This window comes from Nicotiana attenuata, unplaced genomic scaffold, assembly GCF_001879085.1.
Source record: "Nicotiana attenuata strain UT unplaced genomic scaffold, NIATTr2, whole genome shotgun sequence".
In the NCBI taxonomy this organism is placed as follows: Eukaryota; Viridiplantae; Streptophyta; class Magnoliopsida; order Solanales; family Solanaceae; genus Nicotiana; species Nicotiana attenuata.
In genome coordinates, this window is record NW_017672523.1 from 130,883 (window position 1) to 142,320 (window position 11,438).

The window sequence follows — 11,438 nt, forward strand, 5'->3', positions numbered from 1 at the left end:
TTAGGAATTGTAGAAAAAAATAAATGGAGAATTTTAAAGAAAAATTGGAAAACTTCCTCATAAATTAAGAAAAAAAACTTGAGATTTTCCCCTCTAGTTAAAAAAAAGACTTCAAAGTTTATGCAGAATAATTTAAAATTATTAAGATAACTAGTTACTTATTGGTAATTGATCTGATGATAATTATTAATTGGTAATATGGTAAAAGTGATAACTAATGAATTTTTTTTAAATAATATAATCTTTATAACATTAATTCACATATTCTTATTCTATGTCGTATAACTTAATGCAAAGTATTATCTAATATCCGCCTTTATGTGGAGATTAATTAGTATTAACAAAATTTTGGTAAACTTATTTCGAATAATGTTTGCGTTAAGTTTGCTGAATTTGGCAATCAAAATATCCTAAGTGGGTGTTTCCATGGAATGTAATATTATTGAACTTCTTTAATATTAATGTAATATTCATGTTTCCTCAACAAAAAAAATTCCTCCAACCGCCAATTAATGTTAGAATTTGCACCACAAACTTGAACGTTATTTACCCTAAAAAACGTGGTAACAATTAAATTTGTATGTGATTTTAAGAATATATGGATTAATTCAATACAAGTAATTAATAGCGTTAGATTAAACAAATGAAAAACGTAATAGATGACCAAACCAATTATGAGGGTGATTCCGAGCACGGGTTGATGGCTGGATGAAAACCTGCCCTTGATTCCAAGCTTATATTTATGAAGAACTTAAGAACAAGAATAAGAACTTTGAACAACAAAGGAAATTGAAATAAATTGTCTTGATATGCGTGTTACAATCTGTCTATGAATAATAAGCTTTTCCCTTTATATAGTAGGGAGTTTTACCCTAAGTACAATTCTAGAAAAGGTAAAAATCTTCCGTTTCGCCAATCACTGATTTTTTCTACCAATAAGGGCCGAGATTCACGTCGTGATATCCGGTTAGGCACGGACATCACGCCCTTGTTAGTCGTGTGCGGTTGTTGTAACGCTCTCCGGAGTCTCAATCCTCAAATGGGACCTCGAGGATATGGCCCTGAATATCCCCGAGTGCAGGTGGTTTGCCCGAGCCCCTCATCGCTCTGACTCCGACCCATTACGATCACGTACATCTCGTTTGGCTCACCGGGAAATCAAGTCATGTAGCGGGCTCGATTTTAACCGTATACAGATAGTCCCTTCGTTTTCTCAAAGAGTAGTATTGCCGAAACAATAGGAAACAACAGATAACTCCAGTTTAAGAGTGTCTAACGGGCCGGGTCAACCCGTTCGGGACCGCCCAAACGATTGAAATCGGAACCGGCCCAGACCGGTACAAATGGGGCGGGTGGGCTGGGTTAATGGGTAAGGGGTGGTCTGTTCACCTTCCTTCAACCGGGTAACCGGACGGGTCAAACCCGGTCAACGAGATTTACTGTAGAACCGTTAACCGGCCCAGACCGGTTAACGGCTAGTTGTTTCAATTATTTTTTTTTAAAATGATTGTTACCGTTGGCAACGGTCAACTGGGCTAAGGGTCGTTGCCCAACGACTGTTTTGCACAAATAGCCTTTTTTGGCCATCTTTTTTTTAATTAACACTTTTGTAATTACTAATTTAGCCATTTGAAAAACTATAAATACACCCCCCCCTCCCCCTCTCTTTTTCATATCTTCACTCATCTCTTATTTCTCAAACTCATATCTCAATTATCATTCTCTCATTCTTCACCTAAAGTGCAATCAAGTATTTGGCTCTCATTTTTTTGGAATTTAATTTATCGTGTTATTTATTATTTGAAGTTTGAAGTTTGAATAATTGACGTTTCTTCGTGGTAACATTGGATTTGCGAAATCATCAAGTGTTCAATTTATTGCCGAATTCGGTGCACTCCCTCCAACTCTTTCTCTTATTTACTATTTTATTTGCATATTTAATTTTTGCTAGTAGTTAAATTTTTACAATATATTTAATGCTGCAAAAAAGTTTATAATAAGGTTACTAATCGGAGAAATAGAAAAGAGGTACACTTCAGCATCTGGTAGTAATTTAAATGACTCTGAACATATTTCTGAAACAATTACCTGATGATAATATAGATTATGAACAATTTATTTCAGGAAGATTTCGGTATACAAGATAATGAATTAGAAATCGAAGACGAAGACACCACTTACACCTAGTAGTGTTGAGTTGGTAGTAGGGGTGTGTGGTGGTGCTAGTAGTAGACCACCTGTGGCCCCGACTACTAATCGGAGAAAAAAAAGTTAGGTTTAGAAATTTTTTGACGAAATAGTAGGTACTGATAGAGTTAAATACAGACTTTGTAATGGTGATTTTAAACATATGACTGGAGGACAATTAGGGGGGACTGGGACACTTAGTAGGCATATGAGAATTGAGCATCCTATACAATAGGGCTCTGATGGAGATGGAAATCAAGCAACTCTAAACGCTATGACTGGAGGACTTATGAAATATGATAAAATGAAGGATCGTGAGGAGTTAGCAGAAATTATTGCTTTGGGTTGTCTACCTTTTTCTTTTGCTTTTTCATCATATCTTATTATTTATATTCAAAGGATTTATAATCCTTTATTTAAAGATATCCCTAGAAGTACTTGTAGATCTGATATCTTTAGACTTCACGGACAATATCAAACATACATTTGTTATTTGTTTAGCCATCTTTCTTGTAGAGTTTCTCTAACTTCAGATATTGGCCATGCTGTTAATGAAAATGATTATTTGACAATTACATGTGTCATTGGATAGATGATAATATTGTATGCAAAAACGTATTATCGCTTTTAAATATGATAAGATCAAAGTCATACTGTTGTGTTTATAAGTACTACTATTTGCGAAGTTGTTGAATTTTATAATCTTAAGAAAAAAGTATTGTGTATGTCTTTTGATAATGCTTCTAACAATAATGCCGCAATTTCAATATTAAAACCGCATTTGCAACCACCACTCGACGAAATTTTTTATGTTAGGTGTGCATGTCATGTTTTATAATTTAATTGTTTAAAAGTGGCCTTGATTTATTTTCAACTGAGATTACTCATGTTAGAAGAGCAGTTGGTGTTTATTCAATGAAATAATAGACAATCTACAATTAGGGAATTTAAGAATAAGTGTACCGAGCATAACCTTAAGCCCAGATTCATGCCAGACGAAATTGTTACTAGATGGAATTATACATATATTTTTTTAAAATGTTGCTACAAATATAGATTCTCAATAACTGAAGTTGCTAATGCGCATTGTACTGATCCAAACCAAATATTAACAACTACTACTTGGGAGGCCATTAATGATGTTGTTAAAGTTTTATATAAATTTTATATAGCTACTATTGAGTTTCTGGAGCTATTACCCTACTGTTACTATGACTTTAGCACATATAGCTGAAATTTCTTTTCTACTCTTTGAATTTTAAGAAAGAAAGTAAAAAAATAATAAGGATGTTTAGTTAGTAAAAAAAAAATAGACAAAACAAAAATTTACTAAAAAAAATTATTTTACTTTCCAACTTCCTCCAATTTACTTAGTTGGTGCTGTTTTAAATCCTTCTATTAGATGTCTGATTGTCACCAATTAATCAATGCTTTATATACTTATATGGAGATTGGACCAACTGAAACCCCAGATATATATTTTTGTATGAACAAGCTAAATGATTCTTTACAACAATTATATAATTATTATGCAAATATATTTGATGATGATGCTCTTAATGTAGGCAATGTTAATCCCACTATGCATTGTACCACTTCCACTACTGTGGATGATGATGAAGGCCTTGATAGTTTTAATATTTTTTTCTACATTCTCTAACACTCAAACCAGTAGCAGGAACATTGACGAACTTCAATTCTACTTGCAAAAGCAAAAAGAGCCTCACACAAAGGAATTTTCACCGTTGGAATGGTGGCATAAGAATGGAAAGCAATTTCTTGTTCTTTCCGCTATGACTCGGGACGTGCTGAATGTCCCAATTTCAACTGTTGCATCAGAGAGTGCATTTAGCCAAGCAAGACAACAACTTGGAGACACCCGTCACTCATTGGGAAGCAACGCTTTGGAAGTTTTAGTATGTTTCAGAGATTGGATTAGATCGGAACGAAAAAATCAAGGACGTGAAGATGTTGATAGCCCATAAGACGAGGAACTTGGAGATATATTAACACATGGTAACCCATCTGAATTTAACACTCCAGAAGAAGGCCAATCAGTTCATATTGATTATGAAGAACTTACTAAGGCAATGCAAAACCTTTGAATTTACTCTTTTTTTGTTAATTCACTTGGTCGTTAAATGTAAACCTTTCAATTTGTATGTTTGAATTTTGAAATAAATGTAGCACTTGCAATTTATAAGTGCAATTATTTCCCACCTTCATTGTATTCTTTATATTTTTACTTTATATTAATATAAATTACAATAGTTATACAAAATACAAAAAAATAAAAAAGATTACACTAACCCGGCCCGGCCCGGCCCGACTCCTTGGACCCGTAACCCTTACGGTTCATTTTTTACCCGGATGGACCCGAACCTGTTAAGCTCGGTAAACCCTAACCCGTAACCGGCCCGGTTCTAAACCCGGACGGTTTCAACTTTTCCCACCCGGCCCGACCCACTTGTTTAACACCCTTACTCCAGTTCTTTCCTTCGTACGTTATGACGGGGAGCCGAAACGTCCCATCAATCGCGTCGTTCTGACTTCGGACAAGTGTAGCTCACCGGCAGGTTGCCTCCAAATGCGAAGCGCCGGCTGTTTCCTTATAAAAGCCTCCTTCCTTTGTCCTTTTTCTACATTCCGATCAAACCTCTATCTTCGAGCTTTCCAAATATCATCAAAACCTTTTTCAAATCTTCATATCTTCATTACCGTTCTTTAATCTCCACAGCAATTTCCAAATTTCTATCAAAAAAATTCTTCAAATCTTCATACTCTGTCCTTCATCTTCAAAACCCATTTTTCCAAAACTTTGCGTTCTGTTCTCAAATTTTCAATTACTTGCGCAGATGATAATGGAAAAACATTGAAAATCGTTCCTCAACAAGTTGCCTCTTCATCTTCTGAACCGGCCGTTGGTACTGAAGCGGTTAACCCTGAGATGGTTGCCTTCAAAATGGCTTCCCTATTGTGGCTGCTAACGAATTGGCCACCGAGCCTCCCTTGTCAGCGTTCATCCCCGGGGGCTGCTCGATTGCGGATGACTTTAAAGTAGAGAAGCCTTCACGCAAACAGGACCGGGGCGAAGGGGTCTCGAGATATATATGTTCTACGAATGAAGACGTCCTTCCCATAGTTCGTAAGGACTACGATTGGGAAGGCAAGGACATATCAGATCCATCGGGCACAGAGACGTCAGTTACTACCCATGTGGAGAGGTATTTAAGTGTTTACACTTATCCCTTCTTATTGGGCCCGATGGATCCGATCATTCTAGATTTTCGCAAGAGGTAGAAGGTGTGCCTCGGGCAAATTCATCCATCATTGTGGAGGATCGTGACCCTCCTCCGTGACTTTGTGAATAAGAACGAATCTCGTTGGTTCACGATCTACAATCTGCTTCGATTATACAGTCCCCGGATATTCCGAGGGGGACTGATCAAGCTTACACACCGGGCCAGCAATGCCCCCTTCTCTAGTATCGACGAAGATCGAAACCGTGGCTGGTAGGGATGCTTTGTCCGAGTGAAGACAGGATTTGATCCCCCCGAAACACATGTCATTCCCCAAGAATAGAATGCGTCTCGTAAGAACAACTCCTTCTTTCAACATCAAAATTTCTTCTTCTTTCATTTCTATCTTCTTATTCATGTTTATGGCTGTGCAGTTGTTGCCCGGGTTCCGAATGCGGTCCCCCGGTTAAAGGAGTGGATCAAGGGAATTTGTACTTAGATGTCCTACTTCAAGCGCACGTGGCTCGGACTATCGAAGGGTCGATGGGAGGCCCGTTCTCATAGTAAGGCCTCTCTCCAAGTAGCCAATACTATATCTACACCTTTCATTTTGCTAACTCATCTTCCCTCTTTGTTGTTGCAGGTTTGCCTAAGTCCACTGAACTTAGGCCTTCGGAAGGGATGAAGATGTGCCCCCGTCAGTCGATCCCTCCATTGGTACCACATAGGGAAAAAAGAAGAGGAAAATAAAACCTCGGGCTCCTCGAGCTCCGAGGTGAAGAAATCGAAAAAGCGGGTGCTCCGCAAGCCCGGGAGGGGCTCCAGTTCCCGGGTGCCGGCCTCTGACTCCCTTCTCCGGCTCAGGGACGAGCCGGAGGATGGATCTATTTTTGTAACCCACTGGACGACCTATCCCAGGATTGGGATGCATCCGAGGGGGAGACTCGTGAGATCGACCCCCCTCAAACTCAAAAAATGGACGTGGATACCCGGGGTGAAACCTCCCAGGATGCCGGTTCTGCTCCAAAGGAGGCGCCCAGCATAATTAAGATCTCGGGGACGTCCCGTACACCGAGTCTATGCTCGAGGAAGCCTAGGAGAGGAAGGAGAAATCAAACGAGGGGGGCCAGGGTGCGGAAGACCCCCTTCATGCTTTTTTTGACAGTGTGGACTCATCCGCTTTGGAGGACTTTTCTGGGCTGGGCGACCTGGAAATCCCGAAAAAACACATTTCCTCGGAAGCTGGCTGGCCGAGTTCAAGCTCGAAATTGGTCAATTAGTTCCCCGCTCCGAGCGTGGACCCTGGTCGCAAGAGGTTGATTGTACTGATCGTCCCGGAGGATGCTTGGGTTTTGTCCGCTCCTGTGGGGGGTAGCTAGCTACCTTCGATGCCTGGTGACCGAGAAGGACCAGGAAAAAATGAATGCGGTGAACGTCCCATATCTTTTTAATGAGGTGCAGCAGGCGCTCAACCGGGTAAGGCATCGTTCCCTTCTATCTATCTATAGTTATTTGCGCTTGTCGTTTCTCACGTTTTCTTTGCCTTTTCGTAGGCCTTGGTACTTTACAATGAGAGTTTCCTCTGGTATGGGGTTGAAGTCAATCAACTCGAGCTCGAGTCAAGGAGCTTGCCAAGAAAAGGGACATGTACAAGCTTCTCAACGAGCAGCAGGAGGGGGTCGCCAAGAACCTCTAGGTCGAGCTGGATGTGGCTCAGAAGGAGCATGCCGACTTGGTGGAAAAGGTAAAGGTTTTCTAAGTTAGAAACGAAGGTCTGGTCGTAGAGGCTAACGACAATACTTCGCAGGTCCAGCAGAAGATCGACCAGATCGACCAACTCTGCAAGGAGATGGATGAGATCCAAGTGATAGCCGATGGGTGGAAAAGTAAGATGGACCTGCTGGCCTTGGAGAAGGAGACTGCCCAGGCAAAGCTATCTTCGGTGGAAGTTCAGCTTTGAGTGGAGTGGGAGAAGCCTGATGCTCGAGCTCGATAAAATGAGGACCTCTAAGCTCAACCGGGCTCGACCATTGCTAAACGAGATGCCCTTGGCAAGGAGCTCGAAATAATAAGGTCTAAGCTGGAAGCAACCTCGGCTGATGCTGACGAGATGGTGGCCCAGTACAAGGCCGACGTTGAAGTAGCCGAGGCTCGCCTGAAGACTGCCATTGAGTATGTGAGGCGACTTTCACGAAGGGAGACCCTCGAGGAAATACATGCCCAAGGCTTCGACCTATCTGCCGAGATCGAAGAGGCGAAAAGACTTGAGGTCGAGGCTAAGAGTCTAGCTGAACCCTTAGGCGAAGAAGGCTCCAAGGGCTCTAAAGAATTCGAAGGCCCCGACGGTTCTGGTGACGAGTTGGGTTCCGGTGAAGACCAGGCGGAGATGACTTAGGATTGATATTTTTAAGAAGCAAAAATATTTGTTAGCAAGGTAGAGACTTTCTTTCATTTCTGTACATAACATACAAGATTGTGAGCGTGAAAAAGCTCGTATTAAGGCTCAGGTGGCCTACACGGGCACGTTCATTACCATTTGGCCCTTACAATAAATCCTAACCACCGAGCCTAGACCGTTCGAGCACAAAGTTTCCTTCCTTGCTAAAAATCACTACCCGTGGGTGATGGCCCCCGGTATTTGAGGTCGATCTTCGAGAGGTCTTGGATACTGTTAATGCGACCATTGACTCCTATTTAAAACCGGTCTTCGACTCTAAGTTAGCACGATTTACTGTTGCCTCGTTAAAAACCTTGTCGGAAAACTCATTTGGGACAAAACCGGTTCAAGGGAAAAGAGTGCAACTCGTGCTTTTAGGCCTAACGGCTACATTTTCTTTTAGTTGTTGCCTGCAAGTGTTAGCCCGATTCGTAGTAAAAAGAAAAGAAAATGAATGAAATCGTACCTTTGCAGTAGTATCTTCTTAAGTGGGTCACGTTCCAGTTGTTTGGTAGCTGTGCGTCGTTTCCTTCTTTGAGTTTATACGAACCTTTTCCGGTAATCTCGATGACTCGATATGGACCTTCCCAATTCGGTCCTAGCTTCTCTTTGTTCGGGTTCCGGGTGTTCTGTGTTACTCTTCTTAAAACCAAGTCCCCGATATTGAAGTGTTGGAGGTTGGCTCTTCAATTGTAATATCTTTCTATCCGCTGCTTTTGGGCGGCCAGCCGGACTAGAGCGGCCTCGCGCCTCTCATCCGGTAGTTCTAGGCTCATGCTCATGGCCTCGCCGTTTGATTCTTCGGTTGCATATCGGAACATGAGGCTCGGTTCTCCCACCTTGACTGGTATTAGTGCTTTGGCACCGTAACCCAACGAAAATGGAGTGGCTCCGGTACTGGATTTTGAGGTCGTGCGATATGCCCACAAGACTTCGGGCAGGATTTCCTTCCATTTTCCTTTGGCATTGGTCAACCTTTTCTTAAGGTTTTGAAGAATTGTTTTGTTCGTCGACTCTGCCTGTCTGTTACCACTAGTGTGATAGGGTGTTGAAGATCTTTTTGATCTTATGGTCCTCAAAAAATTTGCTTACCTTGCTGCCGATGAACTGCTTCCCGTTATCATACACTATCTCGGCCGGTATACCGAACCGGCATATTATGTGGTCCCAAATGAAGTCGGTGACTTCTTTTTTCCAGACCTTCCCAAACGCTTGAGCTTCGACCCATTTAGAGAAATAGTCAGTCCTAAATAATATAAATTGAGCCTTACCAGGTGCCCATGGTAGGGGACCGACGATGTCCATTCCCCGTTTCATGAACGGTCAGGGCGACAAGACCGAGTGTAGTAACTCCACGAGTTGGTGGATCACTTGTGCGTGCCTCTGACAGCCGTCGCATTTTCACACAAAATCCTTCGCATATATATCCATGTCGATCTAGTAATAGCAAGCTCTGATTATCTTACGAACTAACGATTCTTCCCCCGAATGGTTTCCGCAGGTGCCCTCGTGAACTTCCCTCCAAAAATATTCGGTGTCTCCCGGCCCCAAGCATATGGCGAGTGGGCCATCGAACGTTCTTCTGAACAGAGTATCTTCAAACAGGCTAAACCTGGCGGCCTTCGTGCGCAGAGCTCTCGATTCTTTGGGATCCGAGGGCAACATCCTAGTCTTCAAATAGTCTATATACTTGTTTCTTTAGTCCCAATTTAAACTTGTTGAGTTTATCTCGACATGACCTTCTTCCACTATTGATTTCATGAGTTGTACAACTGTTCCCGAGCTGAATTCATCGTCATCAATCGACGACCCCAAGTTAGCTAGAGCATCGGCTTCGCTATTTTAATCCCGGGGCACGTGTTGTAGGGTCCATTCCTTGAATGGATATAGCGCTACTTGTAATTTATCCAAGTATCTTCGCATTTGTTCCTCTTTCACTTCGAATGTCATATTGACTTGATTTACCACAAGGAGGGAATTGCATTTTGCACATAATCTTAGCACGTCTGAAGAAAAAATCTGCCCAAATCTGAATACTTTTTTATTTTTACTTTTTCCTTGTTTGCCTTTAACTTTTTCTTTTCATTTTCTTTCTCTCATTCTTTCTTTTTTGCTTCTCTTTTCTTCGTCTTCATCTAAACCGGTTGATATCTCCTTCACCTTCATCCCAGTTCCACACACCTCTATCTCCACCAAATTCTTCTTTTTTTAAGAATAATAATTTCTTAATCCCAAATTCAGCTGAGAATAACCATCATGACCAGTAGACCACAAAATAGAAAGTGGTATTTTTATAAATTCCACCCCCCTCCAGCGACACAGAGGGATGCGGGGTGTGGGTTCTAGTGGTTCTCTATTTTCACATAAGTTCAAAGATGTTATCTAAAAGCAATGCATATAATTTTGTTGGAGCAGAACACGTTCAAGAGCTTTATTTTTCCGGAGCAAAAATGGCGAGATACTAATTTTGCTAATAAATTCTTCAAGATTTCGAAGCAAAATGGTTTTTGATAGGTCTGGTGTAATTTTTGAGTTCTCATATTTTGGTCGGATAATGATGTTGTAATAAATTATTTCAAATGATTATTTTTAAGTGAAAAGACAAACAATTTGGTGTCTTCTTTTGTGAAGAATTATGGCCAAGTGGCATGACCTTCAACAAGTGGCAAGGCTTTCAACAAGTGGCCAATTCCGTTCATGCAAAAGTGCCTATAAATAGGCTCAAACATTTGAAGAAATAACACTAGACAAAAAGTCACTCTTTCCTCCTTTCAACATTTCAACCTTTCCTACGTTTCCTCCTTCCTTTATATTATTTAGTTGTCATTTTTCTTCTTTTATTCTTACTAGCTAGGTTTGTAATTTAATAGTTTGCTGATTCCCCTATCCTCTTAAATAGAGGTAGGTTTAACTAATCGCGGAGAAATATTTTATATTGTTGAAATTGTCTTTCGGACAATGCCTAGCACGACTTAAGTCAATCCATGTATTTATTTCCGTCCACAGATAATAATATTGCAGTGCCATTATTCAAAATTTTGCCCTTATTTACAACAAATGATTTGGAGTTAATTTAGATTTTCATAATTGGTTTGGTGGCGGTTTGTGATAGTAATTTTGATTGACGATGGTGAATTTAATTTCGGTGGACATGGATGGTGGTGATAGTGGCTATGGCGGAGCCATTGTTGTGTAGGAGAAGAAGAAAATAAAAAAGAAAAAGAAAAAAAAAAGAAAAAGAAAAAAATTACGTGGCAAAATGTGATTGGTGCATGTTGTACACTCATTTTCTTGAAACGGGTATTAGTCACATAAAGGGAAACTTATTTCAGTTCAAGAATGATTGGGGTCATAGGACTCCCACAAAGTTTAAGAGTACAACTGGTAAAGTGGTTGTAAAGTGGTACAACCCCAATGAGGTTATTATGTGTTTTCCCTAAATATAGCTAAATAACACCGCTTGCATAAAAGCTATGTTGGCTCTCTGGTGAAGCGCTCCAGAGTAAACCACTATCTAATATATATATATATATATATATATATATATATATATATATATATATATATATATATAT